Source organism: Ovis aries, chromosome 13 (assembly GCF_016772045.2).
Source record: "Ovis aries strain OAR_USU_Benz2616 breed Rambouillet chromosome 13, ARS-UI_Ramb_v3.0, whole genome shotgun sequence".
NCBI classification, from domain to species: Eukaryota; Metazoa; Chordata; class Mammalia; order Artiodactyla; family Bovidae; genus Ovis; species Ovis aries.
In genome coordinates this window covers 3,440,376-3,455,191 of record NC_056066.1, presented here as the reverse complement: position 1 = coordinate 3,455,191, position 14,816 = coordinate 3,440,376, and positions in this window count along the sequence as shown.

The following is a 14,816-nucleotide window of genomic DNA, read 5'->3' as shown; positions in this document are numbered from 1 at the left end:
TTGTAGGAGTTCTTTTTTCTTTTTCTTTTTCTTTTTTTTTAGCCATACTGTATAGCATGCAGGACCTTAGTTTCCCAACTGAGGGTCAAACCTGTGCTCTCTGCATTGGGAGTTCAGAGTCTAAACCACTGGACTCCAGGGAAGTTTGTATGAGTTCTTTATATATTTTAGCTGTCAACCATTCCCTGTTCTTTATCTCATGAATGATTAGCTGAGATTAGAACTTTGTCCCCTTGAACTTGAAAGTGAAAGTCGCTCAGTCGTGTCCAACGCGTTGTAACCCCATGGACTAGACTACACTGAAGACATAACCTGGACTTCAGCATCAGTCTATGTTAAGTCCATCCTTAGCACACTTGGCAGCTTCTGAGCTGCTGCTAAGGTGCTGAAAAATTCTGAACAGTGTGAGAATATTTAAAGTAGAAATCCTCTAAGTGCATGTGAGGTTGCAGAATTGATCTAATAAGCATTGGATGGTTTTGAACTAAGATATATAATACAGAGGGCTTAACTGATAGCTCGGTTGGTGAAGAGTCTTCCTGCAATGCAGGAGACCTCGGTTGGATTCCTGGGTCAGGAAGATCCCCTGGAGAAGGGAAACGCTCCAGTATCCTGGCCTGGAGAATTCCATGGACTGTATAGTCCATGGGGTCACAAAAGAGTAGGACGTGACTGAGTGACTTTCACTTTCATATAATACAGATGCTCTTTCAAGATTTGCATTTTATTTTATAGCATCATTTTGTCCCTCTAGAAGCCTGCTTAACCTTTGAACACAAAAGGTGTTATGGAAAAAATATATATGTATTATTCAGCTTCATTTGTCACAAGGAAGAAAAAGCAACCACTTTCCTGTACTTTACTAAAAGATATTCTTTCTACAAAATAGAAATCTAGAAGTAGCAGCAGGGAACAGAAACTTCCATTTACTCTATCTTCCATTTTTGCCATAATAAGCAATCCTAAGATTAATTTTAAAAAATCTGACCATCCTTCTTTGCACTGCATCTGTGTTGTGGGTCCAATATTAAGGGATTAGAGAATAGAGAATAAACAAACAAAAAGTCTCTATTAACTGTTATTTAAAAAGTGGTTTTTAGCTTGTGGTTTTTGGTTTGTTTGTATTAGCTTGAGTTTTTAAATCCTGGCAATCGAATGTACTATGTGATGGTCTTTTCATAGAAAATGTACAAGCTACTTAATGAATTAAAATTAGAAACTTGCAAGGGGGAGGGCTCTCTAAAAATCAGGACTAAAATATCAGCAGAAGCTGAAATACAAAAATATATTAATTAATTGTGTGTGTAAAACTCTATGAAACTATTATAATTTTTATAACCAGAGGTGTCAATTTAGAAGTGTTCATCGCTATAGAGATTCTTATTCTACATGTACACTATGCAGAAATATCACATACTTACTGTTCAGTCATTTTCACTACCCACTACCAACCTGTTTTCACTGTAATACCAAGCTTTATTTTCATGTCTGTATTTTCTGGTTTGCCTCTAGAGAATAATTAGGCAGAACTAACAACACTGAAGTTAATTAAAAGGTTGCTTGCAAAATATTTCAGAGGCAGCAAGAAATAACACCAAGCAAAGTATAGAGCTTTATGCACTATAGCAACAGAGTGGCTGGATTTTGAACCTAAAACAATTGGGTTATTTTTCTAGTATTTATAAACAGGTTATTGAAAAGTTGTCTTCATGTTTCCCCCAAATAATCTTTTTCTGTTGAGTCAATGCATAGGACCTCAAGACCACTGCTCCTTATGTTTTATAAATTAGTTTTAGATTGAGGTAACCCAAGGTCAAAATAGCAGTACTTATTTTATGAAGATAGAATTGACACATACATTGTATAAGTTTAAGATATACAAGGTAATGATTTCACAAACATACATATTGTGAAATAATACCACCATTACCACTGTAAAGTTAGTAAACATCTCCATAAGTTCACATGCTTATCTGTGTGTGTACGTTAAAAACATTTAAGATTTACCCCCATAGCAACTTTCAAATATATAATATGGTATTACTAACTATAGTCACTATGCTGTACATTAGATCCCTACAATTTATTCATCTGAAAACTAGAAGTTTGCCCTCTGTGTCCAACATCTCCCCATTTTCTCCATCCCTAAGCCCCTGGCAATGATTGTTCTATAGTCTCTCTGTATGAAAAATGTCTATTCAGGTTCTCTGAACTGGATTAAATTATTTTATTTAGCTTATTTTTTATGTTTCTTGCTATTGAGTCATATGAATTCCTTATACATTTTGAATATTAACCCCTCATCAGATAGTTTGCAAATATTTTCCCCAGTTCCTTAGACTGCCTTCTCATTTTGTTGGGTGTTTCTTTTGCTGTAAAAAAGCTGTCAGTATGATAGAGTTACACTTGTTTCTGATTTTGTTGCTTGTGCTTTTGGTGTCATATCTAAAATATCATCACAAAAACCAATGTCAAGGGGCTTTTTCCATATTTTCTTCTAATAGTTTTTTAGTTCACATTTTAAATTTAAGCCTTTAATCCATTTGGGACTAATTTTTGTGAGTGGTATAAGAGAGAGGTCAGATTTCATTTTTCCAAGTGATTATTCATAAACTTCTCTCCTAGAACTGTTTTTACTGCATCTTGTAAGTTTGGGTATGTTGTGCTGGCATTTTTATTTGTTTCAAGATACTTTTTATTTCCCTTTGATTTCTTGTTTGATTAACTTTTTGTTTAGGAGTTGTATAATTTCTACATATATGTGAATTCTTCAATTGATCTCCTGTCTTTATTTCTAGTGTTACAATATTTTGGTCAGAAAAGATACTTGGTATATTTCACTCTTCATAAATTTCCTAAGACTCACTTTGTGACATGATCAGCCTGGAGAATGTTCCATGTGTACTTAAGATGGATGTATAGTCTGTTGCCGTAGGATGAAATGTTCTGTGTCTGTCTTTTAGGTTCATATGGTCTAAAGTACAGGTCAAGTCCAATGCTTCCTTACTGATTTTCTGTTTGAATGATCTATCCATTGTTGAAAGCGGGCTATTGAAGTCCCCTACTATTATTGATTGTTGTCTATTTCTCCCTTCAGATCTGTTACTATTTGTGTAAATTTAGGTCCTCTGATGTTGGGTGCATATATACTTGTTGTTATGTATATTTGCCATTGTTGTTTAGTTGCTAAGTTGTGTCTGACTCTTTTGCGACCCCATGGACCCACCAGGTTCCTCCATCCACAGGACTCTCCAGGTAAGAATAATGGAGTGGGTTGCCATTTTCTTCTTCAGGGGATCTTCCTAACCCAGGGATGGAACCCATGTCTTCTGCATTGCAGATGGATTCTTCACCACTTAGCCACCAGGGTATCTCACATATATATTTTAAATTGTTGTATTCTCTTGATGAACTGACCTCTTTATCATCATATAACAACCTTCTTTGTTTCTTGTTACTTTTTTAAAAATCTATTTTGTTTGATATGAATATAGTTACCTCCTATTCTTTTCTGACTTCCATTTTCTTAGAAAATCCCTTTCAATCCCTCCACCTTGAGCTTATGTGTATCCTTAAAGCTGAAGTGAGTCTTTGTAAGCAATATATATTTGGGCATTGTTTTTTTTTTAAAATCCATTCAGCCACTGTATACTTTCTGACTGGATCATTTAATCCTTTTACACTTAAATAATTATCAATAGGTAAGGACTTATAATATGATTTTTTCTGAATTGTTTTCTGGTTGTTCTGTAGTTTTCTTGTTCCTTTCTTCCCTTGATGTCTTCCTTTGGTAATTGATGGTTTTCCATACTGGTAGTTTTTTTATTCTCTTCCCTTTATCTTTTGCGTATCTACTGTAGATTTATGCTTCGTGGTCACCATAAGACTTATATAAAACATTCCCAGGTGGCACTGGTAAAGAATCCATATGCCAGTGCAAGAGAAGCAGGAGACACAGGTTCAATCCCTTGATCAGAAAGGTCCCTTGGAGCAGGCAACCTACTCCAGCATTCTTACCTGGAAATCTCCATGGACAGAGAACCTGGTGTAATACACTACATAGGGTCACAAAGACTGAGTGGCTGAGCACATGGTCATAATAGTCTATTTTCCTCTAATAACAACTGACCTTCAATTGCACACAAAAACCCTACCTTTTTACTCAACCACACACACATTTTATTTTGGATGTCACAATTTACCTCTTTCTATACTGTATATTCTTTGACACATTGTAGCTACAAGTTATTTTTATAATTTTGTCCCTTAGGCTTTATATTTGGAGAAGGCAATGGCAACCCACTGCAGTACTCTTGCCTGGAAAATCCCGTGGACGGAGGAGCCTGGTAGGCTGCAGTCCATGGGGTTGCAAAGAGTCAGACACAACTGAGTGACTTTACTTTCACATTTCACTTTCATGCACTGGAGAAGGAAATGGCAACCTGCTCCAGTGTTCTTGCCTAGAGAATCTCAGGGACAGAGGAGCCTGGTGGGCTGCCGTCTATGGGGTAGCACAGAGTTGGACACGACTTAAGCAACTTAGCAATGGCAGCAGCAGGCTTTATATTAGAGTTAAGTTCTTAGCACACCAACATAATACAGTATTATAGTTTTCTATATTTGACCATATATTAATACTTATCCTTACGGGTGTTTTATATTTTCATATGTTTTCATGTTACTAATTAGAATCCCTTTTTTCATTTTGAAAAGCTCCTTTCAGCATTCTTGAAGGCAGGTCTAGTCATGATGAAATTCCTCAGCTTTTGTTTGTTTGGGAAAGTCTTTATTGCCACTCCATTTCTGAAGGACAGCTTTGCCAAGTAAAGTATTCTGGCTAGCAGTTTTTTTCTTTCTGCATTTTGAATATATTACCATGTTTCCTGGACTGTAATTTGCCTCCTGAGAAATCTGCTGACATACTTATAGTGGTTCTCTGTATATGACATTTTTTTCCTCTTGCTGTTTTTGAAATTCTCCCTTTCTTTGAACAGTTTTATTATGCTATGTCTTGGAGAAGATCTTTCAGGTTGAAATTTTAGAGGGAAAATTTGTGCTTCACGAACTTGGATTTCCAAATTTCTCCCCAGACTTGGGAAATTTTCAGTCATTATCTCTTTAAGTAAGTACTCTGCACCTTTCTCCCTTTCTTCTCTGGGTCTCTGGTTTTGACAATGGTAACCCAAGGGAGATCATGATGTCACATTTGATATAACTTTAGCAATATCTCAAAGGGTAAATATTATTATCCTCATTTTATTGAATCTAAAACTAAGGTCCAGTGCCCCACCTAACAGTTTATGATTGGAAGCTATGGAGACAACACTCTAATGCAAATTTTCCATTTAAATTATTAATATCTTTTTTTCTTTGTACCAGACCTAGCTCTATTAGAATGGCACTCAACAACAGAAGATTCAGATGATCATTGTATCTACTACTGCATGCAAGAATCCCTTAGAAAAAATGGAGTAGCCATCATAGCCAAAAAGAGTCCAAAATGTAGTACTTGCATGCAATCTCAAAAACGACAGAATGATCTCTGTTCGTTTCCAAGGCAAACCATTCAATATCACAGTAATCCAAGTCTATGCCCCAACCAGCAATGCTGGAAAAGCTGAAGTTGAACGGTTCTATGAAGACCTACAAAACCCTCTAGAACTAACACCCCAAAAGATGTCCTTTTCATTATAGGGGACTGAAATGCAAAAGTAGAAAATCAAAAGATACCTGGAGTAACAGGCAAATTTGGCCTTGGAGTACAAAACAAAACAGGGCAAAGGCTAACAGAATTTTCCCAAGAAAACACACTAGCCATAGCAAACACCCTCTTCCAACAACACAAGAGAAGACTCTACACATGGACATCACCAGATGGTCAACACCGAAATCAGATTGATTGTATTCTTTGCAGCCAAAGATGGAGAAGCTCTATACAGTCAGCAAAAACAAGACCGGGAGCTGACTGTGGCTCAGATCATGAACTCCTTAGTGCCAAACTCAGATTTAAATTGAAGAAAGTAGGGAGAACCGCTAGACCATTCAGGTATGACCTAAATCAAATCCCTTAGGATTATACAGTGGATGTGACAAATAGATGCAAGGGATTAGATCTGTTAGACAGAGTGCCTGAAGAACTATGGACAGAGGTTCCTAATATTGTACAGGAGGCAGTGATCAAGACCATCCCCCCCAAAAAAGAAACGCAAAAAGGCAAAATGGTTGTATGGATGTGAGAGTTGAACTATAAAGAAAGCTGAGCGCTGAGGAATTGATGCTTTTGAACTGTGGTGTTGGAGAAGACTCTTGAGAGTCCCTTGGACTGCAAGGAGATCCAACCAGTCCATCCTAAAGAAAATCAGTCCTGAATATTCATTGGAAAGACTGACACTGAAGCTGAAGCTCCAATACTTTGGTTACCTGATGCGAAGAACTGACTCATTTGAAAAGACCCTGATGCTGGGAAAGATTGAAGGCGGCAGGAGAAGGGGATGACAGATGTTGAGATGGTTGGATAGCATCACCAATACTATGGACATGAGTTTGAGTAAGCTCCAGGAGTTGGTGATGGACAGGGAAGCCTGGCATGCTGCAGTCCATGGGGTCACAGAGTCGGACATGACTGAGTGACTGAACTGATACAAACCAATACAGTTCGTATTGGCTTTTGTTTTTATTTCTTCAGATTCCCAGAACGTTATAAATTTCCCCACATAACAATTTCATATTCTGTATCCCTTTGCAGAATCTCTGCCCATAAAAATTACTATTGCTTCAGATTTCCAATTGTTTAGGAAGAATTTTATTTTATTAAGTTATAAATGAGAAATGAATTATTTAAGAAACAAAGCAAAATGAAACCCTGAGTTAGAGAGAATGAAAAGCATATTGAGCTTCCTGAGAGGTGATTTGGGCCTTATTGTTCAGATTCTAAACATAGTAAACACAGAAAACAGAGTCCACAACTGTATCATGGAAAAAATTCATGGACTAGACAGAAAAATATTAAGTCATAGAAAGCTCACAGCATTGATTTTTGTAGTCAGAGCACCTGTGTGCTTTAGTTTCTAGATGAGCTATCACTATTAAAATTGTTTAATCTTTCTGGATCTCTGTTTTCTCATCTGCAGAACATAGGAACAATAAAGCTTATTCTTCTCTTGGGGTTGTAAAGGTCAAATGAAACAATAGCCATTACTATTGACTTTTGTGCTCCTCCCAGTATGCCCTGTGGGCCAGCTCCATCACTGTACTCCTGCAGTTCTGCACTCTGTTTCAACATGTGAGTCTTTTCCCCACACCACCAATCTGGGTATCCTATAATCCCACTCAATTCTGACACTATTTACTATTTACCTGGAGAGAGCATCAGATTCCACAAGTTAATGGCTCAGTCCCCAAGACAGACTTCCACTTCAGATACCAATCACAGTCCATTTTGTTGCTTTTGTTTCTGAACAACCAGCTATAAATTACATTATCCCACAACCCAATCCTTGTGCTTGATTAATTTGCTAGAGTGGTTCACAGAATTCAGGAAACCAGTTTACTCACTGGATTACTGATTTATTACAAAGGATTTTAAATGACACAAATCAACAGCCAGATGAAGAGATTCATAGGGTCAATGTATGGGAGGTGTATGAGGAGTCTGTGCTCTCTGACCATGCCACTCTCCCCAAATTTTTACTTGTTCACTGCCCTAGAAGCTCTCTTTCCTTCTTTTCTTTCTTTCTTTCCTCTCTTTGTCTTTCTTTCTTAATGGAGGCTTCATTACATAAGCATGGTTAATTAAATCATAGGCCATGGATGATTAAGCTCAATTTCCATCTCCTTTCCCCTCCCCCATGGCTGCCAGTGGTGGGTGGGGGGTGCAGGAGACTGAAAGTCCTGACCCTCCAACAAGCTAGAATAAAGCCCCTGCATGGGGCTTGCTCTGTTCACGAAGGCCTCAGGCGCCCTCTCGATGGGGTGAAGGCGCAGAGTGCCTTCTCGAGAGGGTCTTAGAAGCCCGGGCAGGAAAGTGAACTCAGAGCCTCTGCCCTCCAGGGTATCAGCCTGAAAAAGAGAGAGAAGGAGAGAGAGAGAGAGAGAGAGAGAGAGAGAGAGAGAGAAAGAGAAAGAGAAAGAAAGACACAGGGACCAAAACTCTGATGGAGCAAAGGTGTTTTAATCAACATGGTGCGGGCGTATATACTGTCTTACAAGGTAGTTATTCTCAGCAAAGATAAAGATTAAAATTCCAGACTTAACTTACAAAACATAGGCAATCCATATTAAAGAGAGAGAGAGTTGTAAATAATCACTTTTACCCATATGGTTCACAAGAAGGAAGAGGGTACTTATCACCGTATAGAAAAACTAATGAAGGAAATGCCTAGATTCCTCAGCCCCTGGGAGAGGCTTGCCTCTCCTCTTAATTCCTGAGTATTAAGGAATTAATAAGGAACAGAGAATTCCTGACAGATCCAAAACAGCACACAGAAAGCCTCCTGTTAAATGCTTCCTGACACCTGTCCTTCACTATCTACTAGAATTTGCTGAAACTCATGCCTATTGAGTTGATGATGCCATCCAACTGTCTCATCCTCTGTCCTCTCCTCCTCCTGCCCTCAGTCTTTCCCAGCATCAGGGCCTTTTTCCAACGAGTCAGCTCTTTGCATCAGGTGGCCAAATTATTGAAGTTTCAGCTTCATCCTCAGACCTTCCAGTGAATATTCAAGGTTGATTTCTTTTAGAATTCACTGGTTTGATCTCCTTGCTGCCCAAGAGACTCTCAAGAGTCTTCTCTAGCAATACAATTGGAAGCATCAATTATTTGGCACTCAGCCTTCTTTATGGTCCAAGTCTCACATCTCTCTCTCACATTCTTAGGGAACCTAGGGCTTTCTGAAAATCACCTCATTAGCATAATAAAAGATACCATTATGATTCTCCACACTTAAACTACAAGTCTTTTATGAGCTTTGTACCAGGAAAGTGAAAAGAACACCAAATGTATATTTCTTATTATTAATATAAATCACAGTATTATAGATCCTAAGTCAGCCTTCTCAGGAGAGAAAAATAAGCCTGTCATTTTTCAGCTTAAGATTCCTCCCATGTAGCAAAGCCAATAGGAAAATAGTCAAGACCATGTGGATATGGCATCATTAGATTTATTATAGACTGACCCTGACCAAGGCCAGGGAGAGAAATATCTCTTGGGCCTAGAAACTCCTGCACAAATAGGTTCAGTTTAACCCCTTTATAAATAACTTGAGTGTTTTCATTTTGACTTTATCCTTTGTAATCTAAATACCAAGGTGGCCCTAGAGGCCACTGCTAGGTCCACCTCTAATTACTATTTACTTCACTTGGGTATATTTTTTTTCTCATTAACAGATGGGAACAGGCAGGTCCTCACGGAGGCAACCCCCAGTGGGTATGTGTTCATGCTCGGTGGAACTCCCTGCCCTACTGGGTCAATTTCTGCCTAGTTCTGGCTCAGATCACTTACATGATTTCAAGAATATAAAAAATTCCCACTTTTCCCCTCTTCATAATATTTGTTTCTTCACAAAGTTTTGGTGACCTGAATACATTGTCCTGAATTCACTGGTTTCATACATTCCATTTTTACAACTGACCTCAATATCTTTCCCTCCTTTGCTACAATAAACTCCCCAACAGATCCTCACAGGCTCCTTATAGTGAAAAGACCATGAATAAACATGAAACCCTTCATAAATTTCACATTGCTAATGTTAGATTTGTGTTGCTAATTTCAAACCTAAAACATTAGCAAGGGTGCGCTAGTTATTCAGACAAAAGTTAGGGCTACATTTTGTCTTTCTTTTCTCCTGGTTTTTGCTCCTGCCCTTCTACATCTTTCAGGCTTCCCTTGTGGCTTAGCTGGTAAAGAATCCGCCTGCAACGTGGGAGACCTGGGTTCAATCCCTGGGCTGGGAAGATCCCCTGGAGAAGGGAAAAGCTACCCACTCCAGTATTCTAGCCTGGAGAATTCCATGGACTGTATAGTCCCTGGGGTTGCAAAGAGTCCGACACGACTGAACAACTTTCACTTTCACTTTCTACTTCTTTCAAGGTCCTCTCCTGTTCCTCCAAAAGGTTTTAATTCTACCAATCCAGGTATTGAAAATTGCCTATAAACACTTCCTTTATTTGTATAGATTGTCTCTGGCATGTATTGTTTGTAGAATACATTTATTAATTTGCTCAAGAACTGCTTTGCAATATTACTTTGCTTGCTCTCTGTACCACATATTTATCTTTCATAATTTCAGTTTCATGCTAATAGCACTTCTCCCTGCCTAGAATTTTAACCTTGAGAACAAGAACTGTTGATTATGCTTCTAGGTAATAGCACCCTACTCCACCTAATGCCTTCATTTAGGATGTCTTTCAGGAATTATTGCTTGTATTTTTGTTTTAAACATATATTTCCTACATTTTGCCAAAGGAAATTAAATCGAGCTGGTACTTTAACCACTTTCAACTCTTTTACTCTGTGTATGTATGTATGCATAAAGTTTTCTGTCTTTTTATACAGTTCATGAGGTTCTCACGGCAAGTATACTGGGGTGGTTTATCATTCCCTCCTCCAGTGGATCACGTTTTGTCAGAACTTGCCACTATGACCCGTACATCTTGGGTGGCTTGACATGGCATGGCTCATAGTTTCACTGAGTTACACATGACATAGTAGTGATACATGACAAGGTATGGATGTGTCTGTTGTCACCCTGTTTTTTTAACCTATATGCTGAGCACATCATGAGAAATGTTGGGCTGGATGAATTACTAGCTGGAATCAAGATGGGTGGGAGAAACATCAACAACATCAGATATGCAGATGATACCACTCTAAGGCAGAAAGAGAAGAGGAACTAAAGAACCTCTTGATTAGGGTGGAGGAGAGTGAAAGCGCTGGCTTAAAACTAAATATTAAAAAAAAAAACAAACTAAGATCATGACAGCCAGCCCCATTACTTCATGCCAAATAGAAGGGGAAAAGGTGGAAGTAGTGACAGATTTCCTCTTCTTGAGCCCTAAACTCACTGCAGATGGTGACTGCAGCCATGAAATCAGAAGACGATTGCTTCTTGGCAGGAAAGCTATGACAAACCTAGACAGAATGTTGAAAAGCAGAGACATTACTCTGCCAACAAAGATCTGTATAGTCAAGGCTATGGTCTTCCCGGTGGTCATGGAGGATTGTGAGAGCTGGACTGTAATGGTAGAGCACCGAAGAATTGATTCCTTTGAACTGTAATGCTGGAGAAGACTTCTGAGAATCCCCTGGAAAGCAAGGAGATCAAACCAGTCAATCTTAAACAAAATCAACCCTGAATACTCATTGAAAAGACTGATGCTGATGCTGAAGCTGAAGCTTCAGTATTTTGGTCACCTGATGTGAACAGCCAACTCACTGGAAAAGTCCTTGATGCTGGGAAATATTGAGGGCAGAAGAAGAGGGTATCAGAGGATGCGATGGCTGGGTGGTATCACCAATGCAATGGACATAAACTTAGGCAAACTTCAGGAAATGGGTACAGAGAGGGAGGCCTGGCGTGCTGCAGTCCATGGGGTCGCAAAGAGTTGGACATAACTGGGTGACTGAACAGCAATAACATATAAAGATTTACTTTTTAATTGAAAAGTTAATGAGGCAAAGTTGTTGTGTGTAGGTGGTGATGATAGATCATGGTGGTATCTGGTAGAACTTCCACAAATTAGGAACAATTATCATCCATGTTCAACAAAAGCTTCTTATGTATCATGCTGCAGTATAATTTTCATGTCAATGTGTGGCAAAACCAATACAGTATTGTAAAGCAAAATAAAGTAAAAATAAAAATTAAAAAAAAATTGATTTTTGTCTCTAGTTCCTGGAACAGAGCTTCAAAAACCATTGGAATTTCCTCAGTGATAGGAGTATCTTTTGCTATTCACAACGAGCCACTTTCCACCATACCTGAGTTTATGCTAATGAGATAACTTAAGACTGGGGCCTCATAGAGCTTTAGGATGGGGTCTTGTGACCAGAAAAATCAAGCACCTGATTGGAAGGTTGAGACTTTCAGCCCCATTCCCCAAACACTGAGGAAGGAAGAGTAGCTGGAGATGGAGTTTAATCATGTGGCTAATGGTTTAATCAAGCAGGTCTACTCAATAAAACCTCAATTAAAAAGCTCAGAATGAGGCTTGGGGTTATAAATGTAACATGCTGGTAGCACAGTGGCCCCTAACTCCACAGGAGTTAGGCCCTACACTCAGAACCTGCCAGACCTTGCATCCCATGTGTCTCTTCAACTGACTATTCATTTGTATACTTCCTGATAAAATGATAATTGTAAGTATATTGTTTTGATGAATTCTACAAGTTGTTTCAGTTAATTATCAAACTTGAGTGGGGATAGGAAGCTACCGGGGTCCAGCCCCGGCGGATCCAGGGTGATTTGAAGGTGGGGACGGCATTGGCGTCCTTGGAAAAATACATATTTAATTACAGATATATAGAGAGATTAGAAACAGATAGTGTAGTAGGAAGATTAGTGGAGAAAAAGAGGCGGAATAACTTGGTCTATGTGGAATAGCATCCATGCTCCAGATGGGAATTCAGCCAGAAAAACAGGGAGCAAGAAAGAATGACATGGGGGTATCACTCTTTCCGGAAACTGATCCGATTTCTTTATTTTTGGGTTTGCTTATATACCTTTTGTTACATACAGGGATGAATACAGAGTCACGTGGGGGTCAGCAGTCCTGACCTTTATAAAAATCAGGTGCTTCACATAAATATATAAAAAAAAGGTCTTATGGGTTTTACATCATCTTCTGGCCATAAGACCCACTGACATTTTATGATCCTTTCTTTCTGATAACCAAAAACCTTATTTTTTCCAAGGGTGTTTTTTCTTAAACCACGTACCACCCTCCAAATAAAGTTACATTCCTATAGGGTGAGGGTATAGTGAGTTACAGTCAAGAAAGGAATCTATTTAACCCAAGGTTAACAGGATTAATTTTAAAGGTTAATACTTATTTCTCCTATATGTTAGTTATATTCATTATAAGGGCAGGGAGTATGGAGATTTAACAGCAAACATCAGCCCAACAAATGAAAATCCTTTCACCAATGTTCCGCTTAAGATCTATTTAGTCTTAAGATTGTGATAAAGTTACATTTTTTACATAGCAAGGACACAGTGATTTATAACAAAGCACAGTGATCACAAAAGAGAAAATCCATTAACTCAAAAAGTCTAGTATTGCTAACCTTAAAAACTACTATATTTCCTTTTCTATAGTCCAAATAGATTGATTAATATATTCCCAGGTGCCTAAGGATATGGAGGCCTGGTGGCAATCATTGACTCAACAAGAAGAAAAAGCCCTATGCTAATTAAGACTCTCAAAATACTCCAAAACTCTCTGTGCTGTTTATGGTTGAGAGGTAGTAAACAATAGTGGCAGCAGTATAGATAATTCTGTCACACAAGCTAGTCTGTCAGCAGAGAGGTTTGACCTGATACATCCTTGTCCTACCCAGAGCAGGGAATTAGCAGCAATTATTGACACAACAAATGAAAAACCCTTCACCAATATAATTCCTAACCAACCCACTATACTAATAATTTCTAACTCCCCAAAAGAATTTGCCTTTAGTAAGTCTAAAACATCTCATGCCTCTCAGATTGGGAGGCTGTAAACAATCACATGAGGCCAGACGAACCTATACACGTGGGCTAGATAACCTTCAGAGGAGTCCATAAGCTGAAACACTCTTGTCACACCCAGGAATTTTTATTGCCTTGGAGCTGCGTGTTAACTCCTTCTCCGAGAGAAATGGTGATGGGGGAGAGGCCCCGTAAAGTCAGAGGTGTAGGTGAGAGCATAAAACAGACTCTGGTTTTGGGGTAGATGCTCAGGAACAGGGGGTTTCCTGAGGCTTGATCACGCCGTTGCGTATGCCAAGCCTCCTTCCTCATGACTTTGCCATGGGCGGAGTTCCTCATGCTGGCCCCCGGCAGGAAGCCTTGAATTTGTAGCTTTCAACCATAAGTGTGGGTGGCATGGGGACCCTGTGGCCGTGCAGCTGGCATCTGAAGGGGTGGGAGGGGGCAGTCTCACGGGACTGAGCCATCAACCTGGGAGGTATGTACTACCTCCTGGTAATTCACATCAGAATGGAATTGAATTATTGGACACCCAGCTGGTATCAGAAAGTTAGTGTCAGAAAGTCCTCAGAACTGGGCTAAGCACTTTCTGTATATTTTCTCATCTTGGCTTCACTACAGTAAATCCATGAGGTAAGTGTGGCTTTTGTTATCCTCTTATGCAAATAAGGAAGTTAAGGCATACTTCTCCAAGATCAGAGGCCTGGTTTCTTTTCTTTTCTTTCTTTCTTTTTTTTTTTTTTAAGGTTTAATGTACATTAGATTTACTATATTAAAAATCTTTAAGTAATGCTTCAAAAAATAGTTTCAAATCTAAATGGCACATTTATTTATTAAGATTTCTTTTCTGGGGGATTTAATCTGATTTTATTTAGCTGAAGGATAATTGCTTTACAGAATTTTGTTGTTTTCTGCCAAATATCAATATGAATCAGCCACAGGTATACATATGTCCCCTCCTATTGAAACTCCCTCCCATCTACCTCCCCACCCCACCCCTCTAGGTTGTTACAGAGTCCCTGTGTGAGTTCCTTGAGTCATCCAGCAAATTCCCATTGGCTATCTATTTTACATATGGTTTGTAAGTTTCTATGTTACTCTCTCCATACATCTCACCCTCTCCTGCCCTTTCCC